Here is an 18,674-nt window from a genome sequence, read left to right on the forward strand (position 1 = left end):
GTATAGTTGCATAACACTGTTTGTGGACCCAGATGTATCAATATTAAGCTGTGAAAGATGCATGAGCATTATAAACACCACCTCGTTTTGGGGAGAGGTAAAGAGGACTGGGAACAGGTCTGGGGCCTCTGCTGTGCTTTGACTTTGATGGAGGTGATAATGGTGAGAAGATTGTTGGACTGTTGGTGTCAGTGCTGAGCCATGCCCAGCTCTGCCCATTAGTTTTTTGCAGTCATCTATCTCAGAGAAGAGAGGATGGGCAATCCTAAAACATCAGGTCTCATGGGAGCACTCACATGGTGGTGCTTACTGTTTACTACCTCTTCCTTGGGACCTTCATTACAGATGGCTGGGCAGGAATCCATCTCAAAACAGCCCTTCCTCCTCTTGAGCACATCATGAACCTAGGGTGGAGTAACTCCCTTGTATTCTCTTAGCCTCCATTGTGAGTCCCTAGTTTCTGCTAGATTCTTCATGACCAAACTTCTTCCCACACCAGGCTTCCATTGTCAAGCTGTTTATTGACTTTTCAAGGTTGTTTCCATGGTCAAAATATATATTTTACTATTTTTTAAAAGAATTTTCTATATAATTCTTATTGCTAGCTTTAACAAAAGATTTCAGAGAAAAAATGTTCCTTAGAGTTAAATGTTCATAGACTAGAATATGTTTACATCTGCATAAAAATTTAATTTCCACTGAGATCTGATGGAGAAAGGTTGAGTGGCTGGGTAAGTGAGTTGGAAAGAATTGCTGGCATGCTTTGTCCTCCAGTGTCATTCAAGTGTTGGGAGAAGTAGCCTCCCCATAACACACTTTTCTGTATCAATAACATTCATAATAGATATGGCTAGCCCCATATGACTTAGTTTTTCTGTTAAGCTCCTGATAGACCACTTCCATTCCAAGGAGAATGTTTGAGATCTAGCATCGTGGAGGGAAGCATGAGAAGGTGAGAGTGTAGGTCAGGGAGGGGCAAACTTCCTTGCAAGGCCAGATAGGAAATATTTTAGGATTGTGAGTATTACTGTCCCATTCCAACTTTTCATTTCTGTCACTGTTGCATGAAAGGAGCCATGGGCAATATGTGAAGAAGAGGGTGGGGCTATACTCCAATAAAACCTTATTTACAAAAACAAATCTGTGGACTGTAGTTAGACAGAGCCTAGTGGGCGACTGTACCAAAATCATTCCCCCTTGAGTCCTGAGCTTGGACCTCCTGAGTGAACTGTGGAAGACAGGAGGAAAAGAAGTCAAGCAAGGAACTTCAGGAGGGTGAATTTTCCTGAGTTAGGAAATACAAGGAGCAAATGTAGGAAATTAGATCTTAGTTTATAAAAAAGGATGTAGGAAAAAATAAAATCCCCAGCTGGCCAAAGGCCCAGGAAGAAAATTATCTGACAATTTTATTTAGGGACTGCAGCACAAATGGTTTCTAGAAAGTCTTGTTGAACTTTTGCAGGAAGAGAAGCACATAGAAGTCAAACCATATTTGTAAATGGAATGGAGCGACAGAGGTTTACTATTTGGTTAGGTACCACGGTTCCATCATGCTAAAGCTCAGAGTCATCCCCTTTCTCAATGTGACCTCTTCAGAGAGCAAAATCAATAATGTGTGTCTTAGACACCTGACTGTGATACGTTTAAGGCCTATCATGACTTTTACAAACACAGCAATAAATGCCCAGATAAATGAACTGTTCCAAGTAAAATGTGAGTATTCTTTTAAATGGGCTGAAGGCAATCTCCAAATTAGTAATTTACCTCCCTGGATCAGAGAATCATGACCAGTATTTGCTCTAAGATTGGTTTGCCCAGAACGACTTCAGCAGACCAGCCAGTTAGGTATGAAGCATGATTAAAATAAGAATCACGTTGTGCCGAGTTTCTTCTCTTATGTGAATAAGTTCAGCCAATATAGAATTTTTGTCCCAGGGTGATTTCAGCATTGTGGACTCTGTCATGATCACCAAGGGCATGGTGGAAACTTTCTTATGGCTCTGTGGAGTAAGTGGATCCAGAATAAAGCCAGAGGGAAAGGGGAAAGGTAGAGGGAGAGAGAGAGAGAAAGAAACAGAGAGAGAGGTAGCCGATGAGCTTGTCTGAACTCCAGTATTGTGATATCCCTGAATCCCATTTAGCCCTTGGCATCTTAGTTATATTACAAACTAATACAAATTATTGAGGTATACCTTATATTATAAAACATATAGACATTAAGTGTACAGCATGATACATTTTAGCAAATGTATACATTCTTGTAACCCACACCACTCCTTTCAAGACAAAATATTCCCATCACCCTATAAAGTTCCTTCATGACCCTTTCATATCAGTTCCCATTTTTCACCCTAGAAGCAACCATTGTTCTGATTTTTATGTCTATAGATGAGTTTTGACTGTTCTTGAACTTCATATAATGGAATCATTGAATGGTTTCTCTCTTGTGTTTCTTTTCTTTCATTCAATGTTTTCTGTGTTGTTGCATATGACAGTAGTTAGTTCCTTTTATTGCTGAGTTTTAAACAGTAGTTCCTTTTATTGCTGAGTTTTAATTTATAGTATCAATATGCTCCAATATCTGTTGATTGGTATTGGATTATCTCTGGATTTTGGCTTTTATGAATGAAGCTAATGTGAACATTTTAACATTCTTGTATAAGGTTTTGTTTGTGGACGTATATTTTAACTTGGTGATGGGAGGATAAATACCTAGTAGTACAATTACTGTTTCCTGGGGTAAGTATATAGTTATGTTTATTAGAAATTTCCAGTCTCCAAAGGGGTTGCACCATTTTACACTCCTACCAGCAATGCATTACTGTTCACTTGGTTTACATACTTGTTAATATTTGGTTTTCTCAGTCTTTTTAATTTTAGCCATTTTGCCTATAAAAGTCATTTGCCCTTTTTTCCCCCCAATTTTTTTATTTTGATACGTATAATGCGAAATTTACTATCTAACCATATTAACATGTACAGTTCAGTGGTTTTTAATACATTCATGATGTGCAACCATCACTACCATCCATCTCTTTAACTCTTTTCATCTTATAAAACTGAAACTCTATACGTATTAAACATTAACTCCCCATTGCCCCCACCTCCCAGCTTCTGGCAACCACCATTCCACTTCATGTCTCTATGGTCCTACTCAAGTATTGCATCTAAGTGGAATCACTTGTCTTTTTGTGACTGGCTTATTTCACTTAACATAATATCCTCAAGTTTTATTCATGTTTCAGCATGTGTCAGAGTATCCTTCCTTCTAAATGCTGAATAATATCCTATTGTATGTATATACCACATTTTGCTAATTCATTTATTTGACAATGGACATTTGGGTTGCTCCCATAGTTTAGCTATTGTGAATAATGCTGCTATAAATATGGGTGTACAAATATCACCTTGAGATCTTGCTTTCATTTCTTTTAGCTCTATATCTAGAAGTGAAATTGCTGGATCACATGGCAATTCTATTATTTTTTTTCTTTTGAGGAACCACCATACTGTTTACCACAACTGCTGTATCATTTATATTCCCACCAATAATGAAAAAGGGTTCCAATTTCTTCACATCCTCTCCAAAACTTTTTGTTTTCTATTTTTTTTTCTATTTTTTCTATTTCTATTTTTTCTATTTTTCTATTTCTATTTTTCTATTTTTTGACATTAGCCATACTAATGGGTATGAGATGATATCTCACTGTAATTTGGTTTGCATTTCCCTAATGATTAGTGATGTTGAGTGCCATTTCATTTCATTTCATTGGTCATTCATATATCTTCTTAGGAGAAATTTCTATTAAAATCCTTGGTCTATTTTTGAATTGGGTTATATGTTTTTTGTCTTTGAGTTTTAGGAGTTTTCTATATATTCTGGATATTAATCACTTATCAGATACATGATTCACAAACAACAACATGATTTCTGTTGTTGCTGGTGGTGCTGTTGGCTGTGCCTTTGGTGTCAAATCTGAGAAATCATTGCCAAATCTAATATTATGAAGTTTGGCCCTGTTTTCCTCTAAGAGTTTTGTAATTTTAGGTCTTACATTGCATCTATAATCCATTTTGAGTTGCCTTTTAGGTAAGGGTTCAACTTTATTTTTTCTGTGTGAATATCCAGTTTTCTCAGTATCATTTGTTGAAGAGACTGTCCTATCCCCATTGAATGGTCTTGGCACCCTTATCAAAAATCATTTGACAATATACACAAGAGTTTATTTTTGGGGTTTCTATTCTATACCATTGATCTATATGTCTGTCTTTATGCCAGTACCACACTGTTTTTATTACAGTACCTTTAAAGTAAGTTTTGAAATCTGGAACTGTGAGTCTCCAGCTTTGTTTTTCTTTTACAAGATTGTTTTGGCTATCTGAGGTTCTTTGAGATTCCATATGCATTTTAGGATGGGTTTTTCTGTTTTCAAAAACATCATTGGGATTTTGTTAGGGATTGCACTGAATCTGTAGATTGCTTTGTATAGTATTGACATCTTAACAACATCAAGTCTTCCAATTCATATACATGGTATGTGTTTCTATTTATTTGTATCTTCTTTCATTTCTTTCAGCAATATTTTGTAGTTTTCATTGTGCAAATCAAACTTTCACCTCTTTGGTTAAGTTAATTCTTAAGTATTTTATTCTTTTCATGCTATTGTAAATGAAATTGTATCCATGATTTCCTTTTCAGTTTGTTCATTGTTAGTGTATTGCAATGCAACTAGTTTTTGTGTGTTGATCTTGTATCCTGCTAATTTGCCACATTTATTAATTCTAACTTCATTTTTCATGGTTTTCTACATATAAGATCTTTGCTCATTTTAAAAACATGAGTTGTTTGTAGGGGTTTGTAGGATTTTCTTCAGTGTATTCTGGATATAAGCCCTTTGTCAGACACATGAGTTGCAAATATTTTCTTCTAATATGTGGCTTGACTCTTCATTTTCTTAATGACATCTTTTGATCGTTGGAAGTTTCTAATTTTGATGATCTCCAATGGTAATAGACCCATTCCCAGCTAATGTGAACATTGGTTGCTAAAGGCATAGGGCAATAGCTTTCTCAGGAGAATTGTTCTCAGCCAAAGAGAGCCATCTCATCTAGAAATAACTGGGATACCATGCTCTCTTCTGAAGTGGCTTAGAAAAATGACTGGCTGTTATTGCAGTACAAAAGGCCTGTCCCTTGACCTCCATGTGGGACAACACTGAGGGGCCATTTGTGTCCTGGGGCTCCTTGTAGGATCAGACAGAGGCTGGACTGGAGCTGACCCCACTTCTTTGCTGAGCTTCCTCCACTGCCCTATTCTGCTTCCCTTACTTTGTTACAGATGTCTCTTGCAAGCATTCACTCAATAAATGACTCACACAAGAGGCCCCCTCTCAAACTCTACATTTAGGGAACTCAATCTAAGACACCAATTTATCAATTTTTCTTTTATGCTTAGTTCTTTTTATTTTGTATCCTAAGAAATCTCTGCCTCCCTCATGTTGAAAAGATATTCTTCTATGTTTGCCTTTTTGGGGCTTTATAGTTTTAGCATTTACATTTTGGTATATGATCTATTTCAAATTAATTATTGTGCATGATGTAAGATAGAGATCAGGTTTTATTCTTTCCATAAAAATATCCAGGTGTTCTGGTCACTTTTCTTTGTCCAAATGTATTTGCACCATTGTAAAAAGTCAATTGACCACATATTTGTGCAACATTTGTTTTTATTTTTGCTTTATGTAGTTGGCATGGTTTTATATTTCCTAGTACTGAATGGTCCTGGCTAATTTATTTATTTTACTTTTTTTTTTTTTCTGGCTAATTTAGAGTTTCATTTTTATTTGTATTTCCAAGTAGTGTTGCCAGACTTAGCAAATAAAAATATAGGACCCTGAGTTCAATTTAAATTTCAGATACACAAGAAATTTTCTTTTAGTATAAATATGTCCCATGCAATATTTGGGATGTACTTATACTAAAAAATGATTAGTGTGTTTCTGAATTTGGAAAATAAATAAGTGTCCTGTATTTTATATGATGACCCTATTCCCACTGGACTCATTGGATTCTGATCTAGGCATCCCATCACCACCTGCTGTCTGCCTGTTCTGGCCTCCCATGTAACTGCAAGGTGAGCTTTTTTTTTTTCTAATAATGTTTTATTAAAGTATTGTTGATTTACAATATTATGTTAGTTTCAAATGTAGACCATAGTGATTCAGTATTTTTACAGATTATACTTCATTATAGGTCATTACAAGATAATGGCTATAATTCCCTCTGATATACAATATACCCTTGTTGCTTATCTATTCTATACATAGTAGTTTGTATCTCTTAATCCCATACCATTAATTTTCCCCTCCCCCCCTTCCCTCTCCTTATTGGTGACCAGTAGTTTGTTTTCTATATCTGTAAGGGTGAGCTTTACGAACCTCTCTTCCCTGAGGTTCTCCATTCTTCCTCTCTGGGAGGCTGGAATGGACAGTTCACACCCTCATACCATTCTTTGACTCTCCTGGCTGTCAGCTATCAAAGCAACTGGATTATTTTTTAAACAATGTTCCCCTTCTGAAGTGCAAATTCAATGTTATTGACCTGTAGGAGTGTCAGAATAGACAGAGGGGTGTTGTGACTTCCTAACTCTCATCAACAGTTGGCTTAGGTTCAGGCCAATCGACTCATATCCTCACACCTGAAACTCCATGACGGGCCTATAGCCGTCCTATGATTACTGAACAGTTCCAGGCTGACAGGTTTGGAGAAATTTAATCTGTGATGTTGGCAGCCTGAGGACCAAGTTGTGGGCTGCTAAGGATACACCTTCCCTACCTTGTACACAGGCATTTCAGCTGCACAGTCTGGGAGTAAGAGGCCTGGAATTTCTCTCCATAGAGACTGTGACAGGTACAAAGTGAGGCAGTCAAGGTGCAGGAAGAATCACAAGCCCACTGTTCATTCCATAGTAATGTTATTTTCCCTCAGTGGGAAACTGGAATTTCAAAGTACAGATGTTGTCTTTTCCATAGAACATTGTCTGAGCTTCTAACATGGGATGGACTGAATGTGAAGCCATAACAGGTAACCAGCCAATGACTTCTTATGGATTCTCAGTAACAATACCATGCAGCTTAAGCTTCATAACCCCTGTGAGTGGGTCCCTGTGAGTGCTGGGCAGTGCCGGGGTGAGACCTACCCAGGTGAGGAAAAAGCCACCTTGCCATTGGAACCATTGTTCATAAGCATTTTAGCAAACTCCTTAGGCAACCACAGAAAAATGGACCTTAATTCCAAGTCTCAAAACCTTGTAATTTCTTTTCTTATTCTAAATGAATATTTCCATTCATAACTAATTTTGTATTTGTAATTCATCTTTTTCTTTCTTTGAGAGGGTCGCTCAAAATGTATGTGCTTCAGACTCCATAAATCCTTGAGGACAAGGATGGGGGGATGTGTGTGGATTCAGGTTCATGGCTCCAAGACATGGTGGGAACATGCCTCACTGTCCATTTGCCTGTCTCACAACCATCAGGCCAGTCTCTACTAATCCACAGCTCCGAGAATGGGACATATTTAGAATCTGCTTCTATAAACTTTCTGAAGGGATCATTCAAAAACACCTCTTTCTGCTCTAATCTGCACACTGTTCATACCCTCTCCCTTCCCAACACATTTTTTAACCATCCCAACTGCCGTGATTTAATTCACATATATGTGAACCAAAATTACTTTGTTTCTGTAAAAGGTAACCAGAAGTAAGCTTTCACAGACTCGAATTTTGTATAAAAAATACACAAAGATTTTGATCAATCCCTTTAATGCACTTACTGCAAAGGCTCATATATTCTGAGCGTTTATTAACTAAAGAACAGAGCACCAATCACTGGTGTGCAAAAAATATATAAAGTTATGTCCTAGTTTATGAGTATTTAATATTGATTCTAATACAAACTGTTATGTAAAATCTAAATCAAAAATCTCTTGAAAAAGTAAATTATTCTTAGTCTAGAATGATATTTGGCAGTCTCTAAATTTAGTTCCCCTAATTCTTTTGAAAAATTATGTTTATGTACCATAAGTCTATTTCTGATCAATTTCTAGAAATAGTCTTTCTGTATAAATTGTGGTATATTTACACTTCACCTAAAAATGACTGGTTTTATTATCACCAGAATTAGGGAATGATAATTTTTAACTTGTTCTGGCTAGAATGGTTACAGAAATTTAGCAGCATAGAGTATAGATTTTGCTAAATGTTTTCCTGTGATCACATTTGTTTCCAATGGAATTCCATTGGAATTGGAATTAATTGAAAAATCATTCAACTATTATTATTGAAAATAATTATAATCATTTAAAACTATGTTTAGTACTTAGGAAAGAAAATAAAAATATTATGGACTATCATTAAAATTTCCTCCTGTGATTAATTTATATATATATTTATTAATAGGAATTATTTATTCCACATGATACAATATATTTATACTTAAGTATACCTTATAAAATGTATTTATATATTATATAAATAATTTATATACAATATATCATTTAATCTTCACAACAGTCTCATGATATAAATAGAGTAGGCAAATTTTTCTTCATTTTAGATGTCAAACATCTTAAAAGTGGATGAGACAAAACTGGTGCTTAGATTTCCAAATTTCAGTTCAGAACTCTTTCTACTTAATTTGGTGTGCTACCTCTTTCCCTTTATCCTTTTCTTCATCCTCCTGATCTCTTGGTATGTAAATACTCACTATGTGATCAAAATTATACTTAGAAATGTACTATAGACATTGCCTTCAATGAGTTTATAGTCTAGTTGGAAGGCAGAATATAGCAAATTATTTGCATATATATGCAAATACACACATATATACATGTATATACACACATCATTAAAGAATCACACAAAATAGCATATCAAGAGCTTTTTCAAGATATGACATATATTTATTTTCAAAAATTATTAAGTGTTAGGCACTGTTAGGTTCCAAATGGAACCTACTGACAAGAGGTCTGGCTGAAATTTAGATGAGGAAGAGGGCATTTGGGTTGGTGAAAGGAAAATAACCACAAACTTCATGAATTGGATCTTTAAGTAGAGTGATACTAGGATATGCAGTGAGAAATTGACAGGTGGTCAAGAGGTAGACGTTTGGAGGCAAGAAAGATCATGGGTGCCTTGGACACCAGTAAAGTTATTTGCCCAGAGAAGAGGGATTTGGTAAAACAGTATGGATTTGAAAACAGAAATGGGGACAAATTATGGAAGGTTTCATATGTTAGGCTAACTCCAATTTCATAAATGATAATGCTCAGAATTTCACATTTGACTCTCTTTTACTGTCTGTATAGATCTTTGATTCCTGATCCCTTTGAAAATCAGTTTAAATAAGGAATTTCCCCACATTACTCTACATATGAGAACACACAATTTTATAAGAATTTTAGAGAGCTCAGAGGCCCCTGAAGCCCATCTGAGGACCTATAGAGTTAGGATGTCTTCCTGGATAATCTAGTTAGAATTTCAATCTCTCTTCTGAGCTCCAGATCTACATGTTCAATTGCCTGGTAGACACCTCCACTTTGATGATAATCTCAACATGCCGCAGATGAGACTCCTATGAATCATTCAGTAAACCTAACTACAGTAAATGGTAGAAAGGTAGATCATTCACATGATCATCTAAGTTAGAAATCCAGTAGACTTCTGGCACCCACCTCTTCCTTTCTTTCCAATTCCAGTTAACCACCCAGACAATGTTTCTTTCCATCCGGAGTGCTCCTTCCATCGTTAAGTGTTTTACCATTTCACACCTGGGTTGCCACAACGACCTCCCAACTGCGGTCCCTGTGTCCAACCTTGCTTGTCCCTTCCAGTTCATTCTCCACGTTGTTGGAAGAGTAATAACGTTAAAAACAAATCCAATCACATCATTTACCTACTGGGAATTCTTCCATTGTTCCTCCATTGTTTTAAAGAATAAAATTCACATTCCTTAGCATGATGTGGTTTGGTTTCTGTTTTCCTTGCTGTGTTTCCTGCCATACATATGCTCACTCTTAACTCCACAACTTTGCTTTTTTTTTTTTTTTTTTTTTCCTTTGTGGTACGCACGGGCGCAGCTGCTCCGCGGCATGTGGGATCTTCCCAGACCGGGGCACGAACCCGTGTTCCCTGCATCGGCAGGCGGACTCTCAACCACTGCACCACCAGGGAAGCCCTGCATTTTTAATTTAATTTTTTTTCCTGCCTGAAAGGCCCTAAGTCTTCATCTTGCCAACATCAGTTTATCCTCAGAGTTTCAGCTCCTGAATCACACTCTTGGGAACGCTTCTTTCACCTCTCCTGCTCTGATCTGAACTCCATTAGGGCATTTTTTGCATCAGAATTTCTTGTTTTCTTATCTGTATCTTCCTAAGTTTCTGACTTCCTTAGTGTCTGGAAAGTTTCCTTGGTTCCCAGAGTGATATCCCAGAAAACAGGCATTTGGCAAATATCTGGCACCTGAATCTAAGAATGAATACATTCTGTAGGTCAGTGGCTTTCAGTCAGTACCCAGATACTCCTGAGAACACCTCAGTGATGTCATAAAGAATGAAATACCTTCTTTTAAACAGTGAGAATTTAAGCTGCCTGAAGAAACCATTTATTTCCTTTGGTTAATTTCGTTTCTACTTAGCAATTCCAGTAAGATTTTATTTGCCAGAATTTACACCTGAAAAAATGTTTCTGTAGGCAATTAAGAAATATTTTTGAACTAGAGACCAAAATAATGCTAATACTATTTTAGCAAGAGTTCTTTAGCATAGTGAGCAACAGGCATTGCAAAGAGGCAAAGACATGTTTTGGTCAGTAATGAAGACTGAAAAAAGATTTAAAATTTTTTAGAAGTATCTAATACAATGTTAAATTTACCTTTTCAACATTTCTCTTTTATGTAACAGAGGGCTTTGGAATAGGGAGTTTTCATTTTAACCTTTGTTCAGTTTCCTATTTTGGCAAAGTTCAACATTCTAGAAGTCGACGATGCCACAAATTCAATATTTTCAAATTCACTGCAGGATCCAGGCAAAAGGAGAAAGAAAACCTCCTCTGAATGTGTTCTAAAAATGTAGTTTCTACCTTTAAAAACTGAAGACTCACCTGTGGTTTATTGTCTCACCCAATAAATGTTTCAAAAAAGTAGGACAGACTTTCAGTTTTGAACAAAATACCATTGACATTTTACATTCTTTATGTCTGAAGTGTGCAAAAGTGGAATGGTCTTCCCCAGAAGGGAAACTCTCTTACACTTCTGTGTTCAAAAATAAACAAAAATTCCCTATTGGACGATCATCTAAAAAGTCCCAGTCTATAGAAAATATATACTCTGACTTTTAAATGTCGACCAGCCTTGGAAATCTATATGACATAAACTTTTGCCAAAAAATCAATCTTGAGTTATGATTTGATTAGCAGAAAATTGCTATCACATTTGTTTCTACATTTGTCTACCTCATGTCCTTTTCATTCATAGGCTGGCTGATTCAAACCTTCTTTAAAAACTCCCTGAGAAAGTCTGTGACATTAAAATGTCCTTTGATGCTCTTTCACTAAGCAGTGAATATTAACAGTTATGGTGACCCTGTTCCCTAATGTGTCTCAGCAGGATCAATAGCAGTTAAGTGCCACTGTTTTACAATTAAAAAGAGGATCATTTTAAATTTAAAAGCTCATAGCTAATTTTCTTCTTGGCACTTAATGGCGTAATTCATTTTTGAAAAACCTCATTGGGAGAACATAGGTTTTTTTTTTTTTTTTTTTTTTTTTTGGTGGCAGCATCGGAAGGAGCTACTTTTAGTACCTCTTGTTGTCTCTGAGATGATTTGGAGCATTCCTTCATTAAGCTGCCAGTAGGGCATCTGTAAAATTTTCTTCAAAATATGGGACCATGCAGTGGAGCTTAGGCAACCACTGTAATTTTCCATAAAACTATTCAACAGCCATTTTCATTGGGCCTTTCTTCCCGAGTGCTGCAGTTTTTAGCCAGTCTTTCCTTTACACTCACATTTTTAAATTCCTGATTGTTGCTTTTCTTTTTGGTGACCTCCTCCTTTTCCCCATTAGGAACCCAGGCACATGACAGGTGGTTTGGAGCAGTGCATACATATTTCCAACATTTAATTGGCTAACATTATGCTGAAAATGTCATTCTGATCCTACCTCATTGACATTGCAGAGAGCCTGGCTCTCTCTCTCCACAACGATGGCTTTCCTGGTTCCCAATTACAACAGTAACAGATGCATCGAGTTACGTATACAATATATCCCTGGGGATAAGCAGTCAATATAGATCCACTTTGGGGTAAGTCTCCTGTCTGCTTACGGAATTTACATTATCTTCAGGCAAAGAAGAGATATTGTCTGTCATTTATATTTGCTGCTTGAAGCTTAGAAGAATATATTAATGCATTGGGCATATTTTGGGTTATTTTAAAAATGTCTAGTTAAAAAGCAGAATATATCCACCAGTTTTGTCCTAAATACTACTTCCAATTAAAGAAGCAAAAAACTGAATGTTGATTGTATGAAAGGCACTGGTGCTTAGCCCTTTATACATCTTTTCTTTGCTGCTCATTCTACCTTACAAAATGGACATTATTGTTTATAATGTACAGATGAAGGCATTGAATCTTAGAGAGGTTAAAGTACATGATTAAAGTCACACAGCTTACAAGTGTTGCAAATGGGACTTGAGACTTGAAGTCCCAAACACCTCATCTTTCAATAACATGGTTTATCACACCCATTGAAACTGCTTTAGTCTATATATCTTAGACTTAAATCGAAAAATGAACTCGCCAGAATTTTTGGGCTTTTCAAAAATATTTCCAGAATACTAGTTATTAGAAAATTAGGACCAGCCAAAATACATGCCTAAGTTATTCTCCATCTAAAATTTGATTTTTTAGAAAATTATTTTGACTTTCGTTATTACAGTATGTCTGTCACAGACCATGAGCTCTTACTAATTGAAGACTACATGAAATATTTCATTTCATTCATTTTCCTTCTGAACTGGATAATTTTCTCTGTAAATATAAATTTTTGACTGAATGCTAATGTTCCAGTAAGGAACCCTAAACAAGCAGTATCCCGTGTATATTACATTAGAATTTGGAATAAATGGAATATTAGGGCAACAAAGGGCCAATGTTCCCTGAAAATATACTTTAATTCCTACTGAGGAAGTTTGCCTTTATTTATGATGCCAGTGTGTGAAAATAATAACAATGGAGGAGGGACATTCATGGATATTATCATGTCTTACGGAAAACTGGCTTTAATTAAAAAAAAAAATCTCTGTGTACAAAAGTTCATTCTTTTTATGTTGATTTTTTCTCTCTTCATTTCCTTTTTCTGTCCTTTCCTCTTTCCTTTATTCTTTCACTCCATTCCGCTCTCCTTTCTTTTACTTCTTCTTTTTCTTTCTCTCTATTTAAATTTTTCTCCCAATGTTCTAGAACCCAATACACTCCTTGAATTCACTTGCCCCTTCTAACCAGACATCCCTGTGTAAGTGGCAAAAATGACTCTTGTCCCAGCCCTGCAAGGGTAAGATAAAGATATGTCATCTGTGCATGCGTTCATTGAAATGAAATGTGACTCCTGGGGGGGATGCTGCCACCCAACTGGTCCATCCTGTAATCCAAGCCCGAGTCAGAGGACGTGGCGCCTGCAAGGCAAGTGAGCGGCTCGGGTTCCCAGGAGCGCCCTGGGCTAACCTGTCACCCGAACAACACAATTAGCCACTGACACCAGGTGCCGCTGCTTCCTGCCACGTTACACTTCTCACATTTCACGTAATGGTGTTTGTAAAGTGCTCCCCCTTTTCAATTAGTCAGCCTCGCTCTCTCCACTCCCCGATTCATCCGTGCAGCTGCAGAAACGTGGGGAGCCAGCGGCTGGGCTGGCAAACCGGAGACTCCGCTCAGCGCAGCATCCCATCCGCATCCAGGGGTGACCAAGCTGCTTAAAGCCTGTCATTAAGCATCATTTATTCCACAGGCTGTTGATGAAGCCAATCAGTGCTGTGACCTCTCTTTCATTGGTGTTTAAAGATGAGACGAGGGAAAGCTTCTGTAAAGAAGCTCCAGCAACTTCGTCACCGCATGTGTCCATTTACGACTGGCGCATCCTGGACATGGAAGGATTCTGGAGTGGCTGAGCCTCGGTTTCACACTCTGTTCTTCTTTGAAGTAGCTGCACACTGCCCGGCTGCTTTGTGCATTCAAAACCCCACTCCTCATCCCTGCAGTAAACAATACCTGCTCTTTTTCTTCCTGTAGTAATTATCTTTTTTATATTTACGTAAAGGGGCTGCCCTCCAAGTGGGCATAAATGCTGACTAGGGTAGAGTTACTGTGTGCTTGCCTGGATTGCATTAGCTGCTGTTTACTCAGGGGTGCCCCCAGTGCCTCTGGTCTTCTCAACTAAAGCACATTGTGTCATTTAAATTTACATTGTGTCGTATTGCACAGGGGTTATGACACAGCCAAATGTATTTTGACATTATGCTTTGTTTTCTTTTGGTCCTCTAATGGTGCTTGCAGGAAGAAGGGTAGCAGCAGGTGTGGCAAGACCCCTAGGAGTGAAGGGCGTGGATTCAGGTCCTACCAATCTTTTTCCTGGTGAAGCCATGACTATTATTTGGTGTCCTGAGTCCTTAGCAGTACCATTCCCGTCCACTATTGTGATTTAAGTTTGTCCATTCTTCCTGTTCTGGGGAGAGGTAACTCATGTGGGTTAAACACTAATAGGTGATTTGCATGAATTCTACAGAAACCCTGTGTCATTCTTCTTCTCAGTTTACCAAAGGGAAAGTGGCACTCTGTCTTTATGAAGTAAAACCACTCAAGGCCACTTCCTTAGAGAGTGGATGTTGGCCCTGAACGTGAGTCTCCCCCCAAAATCATAGGATTTGGGGAGACATTTGAAAAGCAAAGGGTCAAATTTGTGTACTGTTGTTTGGGAGACATTCACATGTGCTGTACAGATGTATCTTCACTAGTATCATTTTAATTAACGGATACTCAGAAATACCTCGCAGAGGGGGTGGGAGGTGTTCCTACTTTGTCCTTGAGGGTCTTTAGGTGGGTTTGGGTAGAGCAGGCCATCTGGACCAGAGGCTCAAAATCTGTCCTTTGTCCAACAAATCACATGTTACCTATAACATACCTTCAAACACAGTATGTTGTAATTCTACAAATTTGATCATCAAAGACCAGCAGTCTGAACTGGCTGTTTATTTGATTGACTACTTCTAAGTCCTGTGGAACTACATGACATGTTCTCAGGAAGGGATGTCTGCAGAGATCCAGATGGGGGTGTAGCACCTTTTCTTTGCCCATGCCAGTTCGGGGGATAACTTCTGCTCATAAACAGAGCTGTTTCTGCTGCTCCAGAAAGGGAACCACACTCAAAAAAGCATTTGACAATAATCAGAGCAACATTTCAGTTTGACTCTCTGAAGTTAAAATGGTTCAATAAAGGTATAAACTTTTTTTGTAGTTTTTCTGGTAGTTCTGAGATGAAACTGCCATGTTATAAACAAACTCATGAGCAGAGAGGTACAGTAGAGGGAAAGGTGTGGTCAGGAAAGCCAGCTCTGCTCTTTACCAGCTCCAAGGATATAGACATGTTGTTAATTTCAAGGAGGCTCAGTTTTCTCTTGCAGAAAGTGGAGATGAGAAATATCTACCTTTTGGAAATAATCTCTGATATGTAATGGTCAAATATATTTGAGCAAAAATCAGTAAAAAACAAAAAATAAAATGAGGCTTCTTTACTTTTTGAGGGTTTGAATACATTAGTATTGAAGATATAAAATGGAGTGACATGGCTTGGCCTGAGTTTCAGAAGGACGACTCTGGCAGGGTTAGGACAAATGGCTGGAAGGTGAAGAGACTGAACAGAGGGATGAGAAATGATGCAGGCCATGGGGATGGACATGATGGTGTGGACATAAGCAACACTGGAAAAGGCAGAATAGACAGTAGTTGGTGCCAGGTAAAATGTCAGGGGTGCAAGAAAGGGAGAAATCAGTTTCCATTTTCCTTGGGATGTGGTGCTAAAATCCAAGATAAAAAACCATGAGAAAGGAATAATGTAATGAAGAGAAAGAGGAAGGAAGTGGAGAAAGAGGCAGATTCATTGCCTTGAGTTCATATTACGTACCAGAGATTTTTAATGTTTCATGGGACACTAGAAGTTAAGGACAGCACTTTGGGTATCATTTTTTAAAAAGCTATATAAAGCTTTTCTTGGCTCTGTAGAAGCATTGTCTCCCTCTTTCACTATCACTTCACCGGTGACAGTAAAGAGAAGTGTATGCCCAGATCTTTCGTTGTCCATTGGTTTAATTTTAGGCTTTTAGTAAGCACTTACTCCATTCCAGGCATTATGTTATGCATTTTACTTGCACCAACTTGCTTAATCTTCCCCCAACCCTATTAGGAAACAATGATTATTTTTCAGCATGGAAAAGAGGTGAGATAACTCTCCTAAGTTATTTTGCTAGAATAGTGGAGCTGGGATATAAATAGAAATTGGGTTGATGCCAGTTTCAAGCAGGCAGACTTATTCTGGTGTTTTGTTTACATTGAAAATGTTTGACATATACCAGGCCATTCGCCAATCCAGCTGCCTTCTAGGGTGCACCTGCCCTGCTGTAACTAGGGAAGGGCCTCTGACACAAGCCATCCAAAATACTCAGGAGACTTTTAAGTGAAATAGTAAAAAAGACCAGCAAAAAGAATTTGTCCTCCTAACTGTGTTGTATTCTATATCTGCTTGTGCCTCCAGCCACGTTGTAAATGAAATCAATTATTTTCTCTTCTGTCTGAGTTTCAGCCAAGAGCTAAGATGTCTACTCCTTTTTTTCTTAACGAGGGGTTTCTGGTTAAAAAGAATCTATCTCTTTTAGTTTAATAACAGGGAGTTGGGGTTATGGTCCTGGGTTTGGTAAGAAGTGAGGTGAAACCACATGGCCTGCAGATTGAAGGAAGAGGGCAGTTACTCACATTGGTGTGAGGAAAGCTTGTCCGGGACCACACGCAGCTCCACTCATCCTTCTGACAGTTGTCTCTACTGTCCCCGTGACACCAGGACACCGAGGGTCTCTCTTGCAGGTCACAGGACTGCTGGACCACAGGCCTTTTGTGGGTCTCTCTGACCAACCTGAAAGTCCTGAGTTGTTCCATCTCAGGCAAGTCACTACATCTTTCTGGTTTCAGGTCTTTTATCCACAGAATGGGCTGCTCCAGTGACCCTGGTCTCCTCGCTTTTTGCTAAGCCCCTGGCCCTGGATCCTTGCCTCCAGCTGCTGCTTCTCCCCATCATGCTATGGCCTCCAAATTGCACCATCTCGTCTCCTCCTCTGGGAGGCTGACCCTGACGGCTCTCTCACTACAAATGACCTTACTGCCTCTTCACCCCTCACGACACTCCATCTCCTATTCCCCACTCTATCCTTTGTTTATTCTCAAACATCATCATTGTTTAGCCTAATTTACTTAAAATATTCTTTTAAGCATTTTTATATTTATATAAAAATTGTACAGAAAATAAAGTTCTTGTAGAGCCCTCCCCACTTCACCCTACTATAAATATCTTGCATTAGTATGGTACGTTTTTTATAATTGATGGAACAATTGATACATGATTATTAACTAAAGTCTGTAGGTTATACTAGGGTGCACTCTTTGTGTCCTATGGGTTTTGACAAATGTATCTACCATTGCATAGAATACAGAATAGACCTACTACCCTAAAAATCCCCTATGCACCACCTATTCATCCATTTCTCCCTATGCCAAACTCCTGGCAACCACTTATTACTTTTTCCAGAATGCCATATAGCTAGAATTCATACTGTATGTAGACTTTTTAGATTGGCTCTTTTCACTTAGCAATATGCACTTAAGGTTCCTTCACGTCTTTTCATGGTTTGATAGCCCATTTCTTTTTATCACTGAATGGCAATCCATTGTATGGATTTATCACAGTTTGTTTATCCGTTTACCTACTGAAGGTTATCTTAGTTGCTTCCGAGTTTTGGCAATTATGAATAATTTTTTTTGTTAATTTTATCATATCATTTTTTTAACATCTTTATTGGAGTATAATTGCTTTACAATGGTGTTTTAGTTTCTGCTTTATAACAAAGTGAATCAGTTATACATATACATATGTTCTCATATCTCCTCCCTCTTGTGTCTCCCTCCCTCCCACCTTCCCTATCCTACCCCTCTAGGTGGTCACAAACCACCTAGCTGATCTCCTTGTGCTATGTGGCTGCTTCCCACTAGCTATCTATTTTACATTTAGTAGTGTATATATATCCATGCCACTCTCTCACTTTGTCACAGCTTACCCTTCCCCCTCCCTATATCCTCAAGTCCATGCTTTAGTAGGGCTGTGTCTTTACTCCTGTCTTATCCCTAGGTACTTCATGACCTTTTTTTTTTTTTCTTAGGCTCCATATATATGTGTTAGCATATGGTATTTCTTTTTCTCTTTCTGACTTACTTCACTTTGTATGACAGGTCCATCCACCTCACTACAAATAATTCAATTTCGTTTCTTTTTATTGCTGTATAATATTCCATTGTTATATATGTGC

Source organism: Tursiops truncatus, chromosome 2 (assembly GCF_011762595.2).
Source record: "Tursiops truncatus isolate mTurTru1 chromosome 2, mTurTru1.mat.Y, whole genome shotgun sequence".
NCBI lineage: Eukaryota > Metazoa > Chordata > Mammalia > Artiodactyla > Delphinidae > Tursiops > Tursiops truncatus.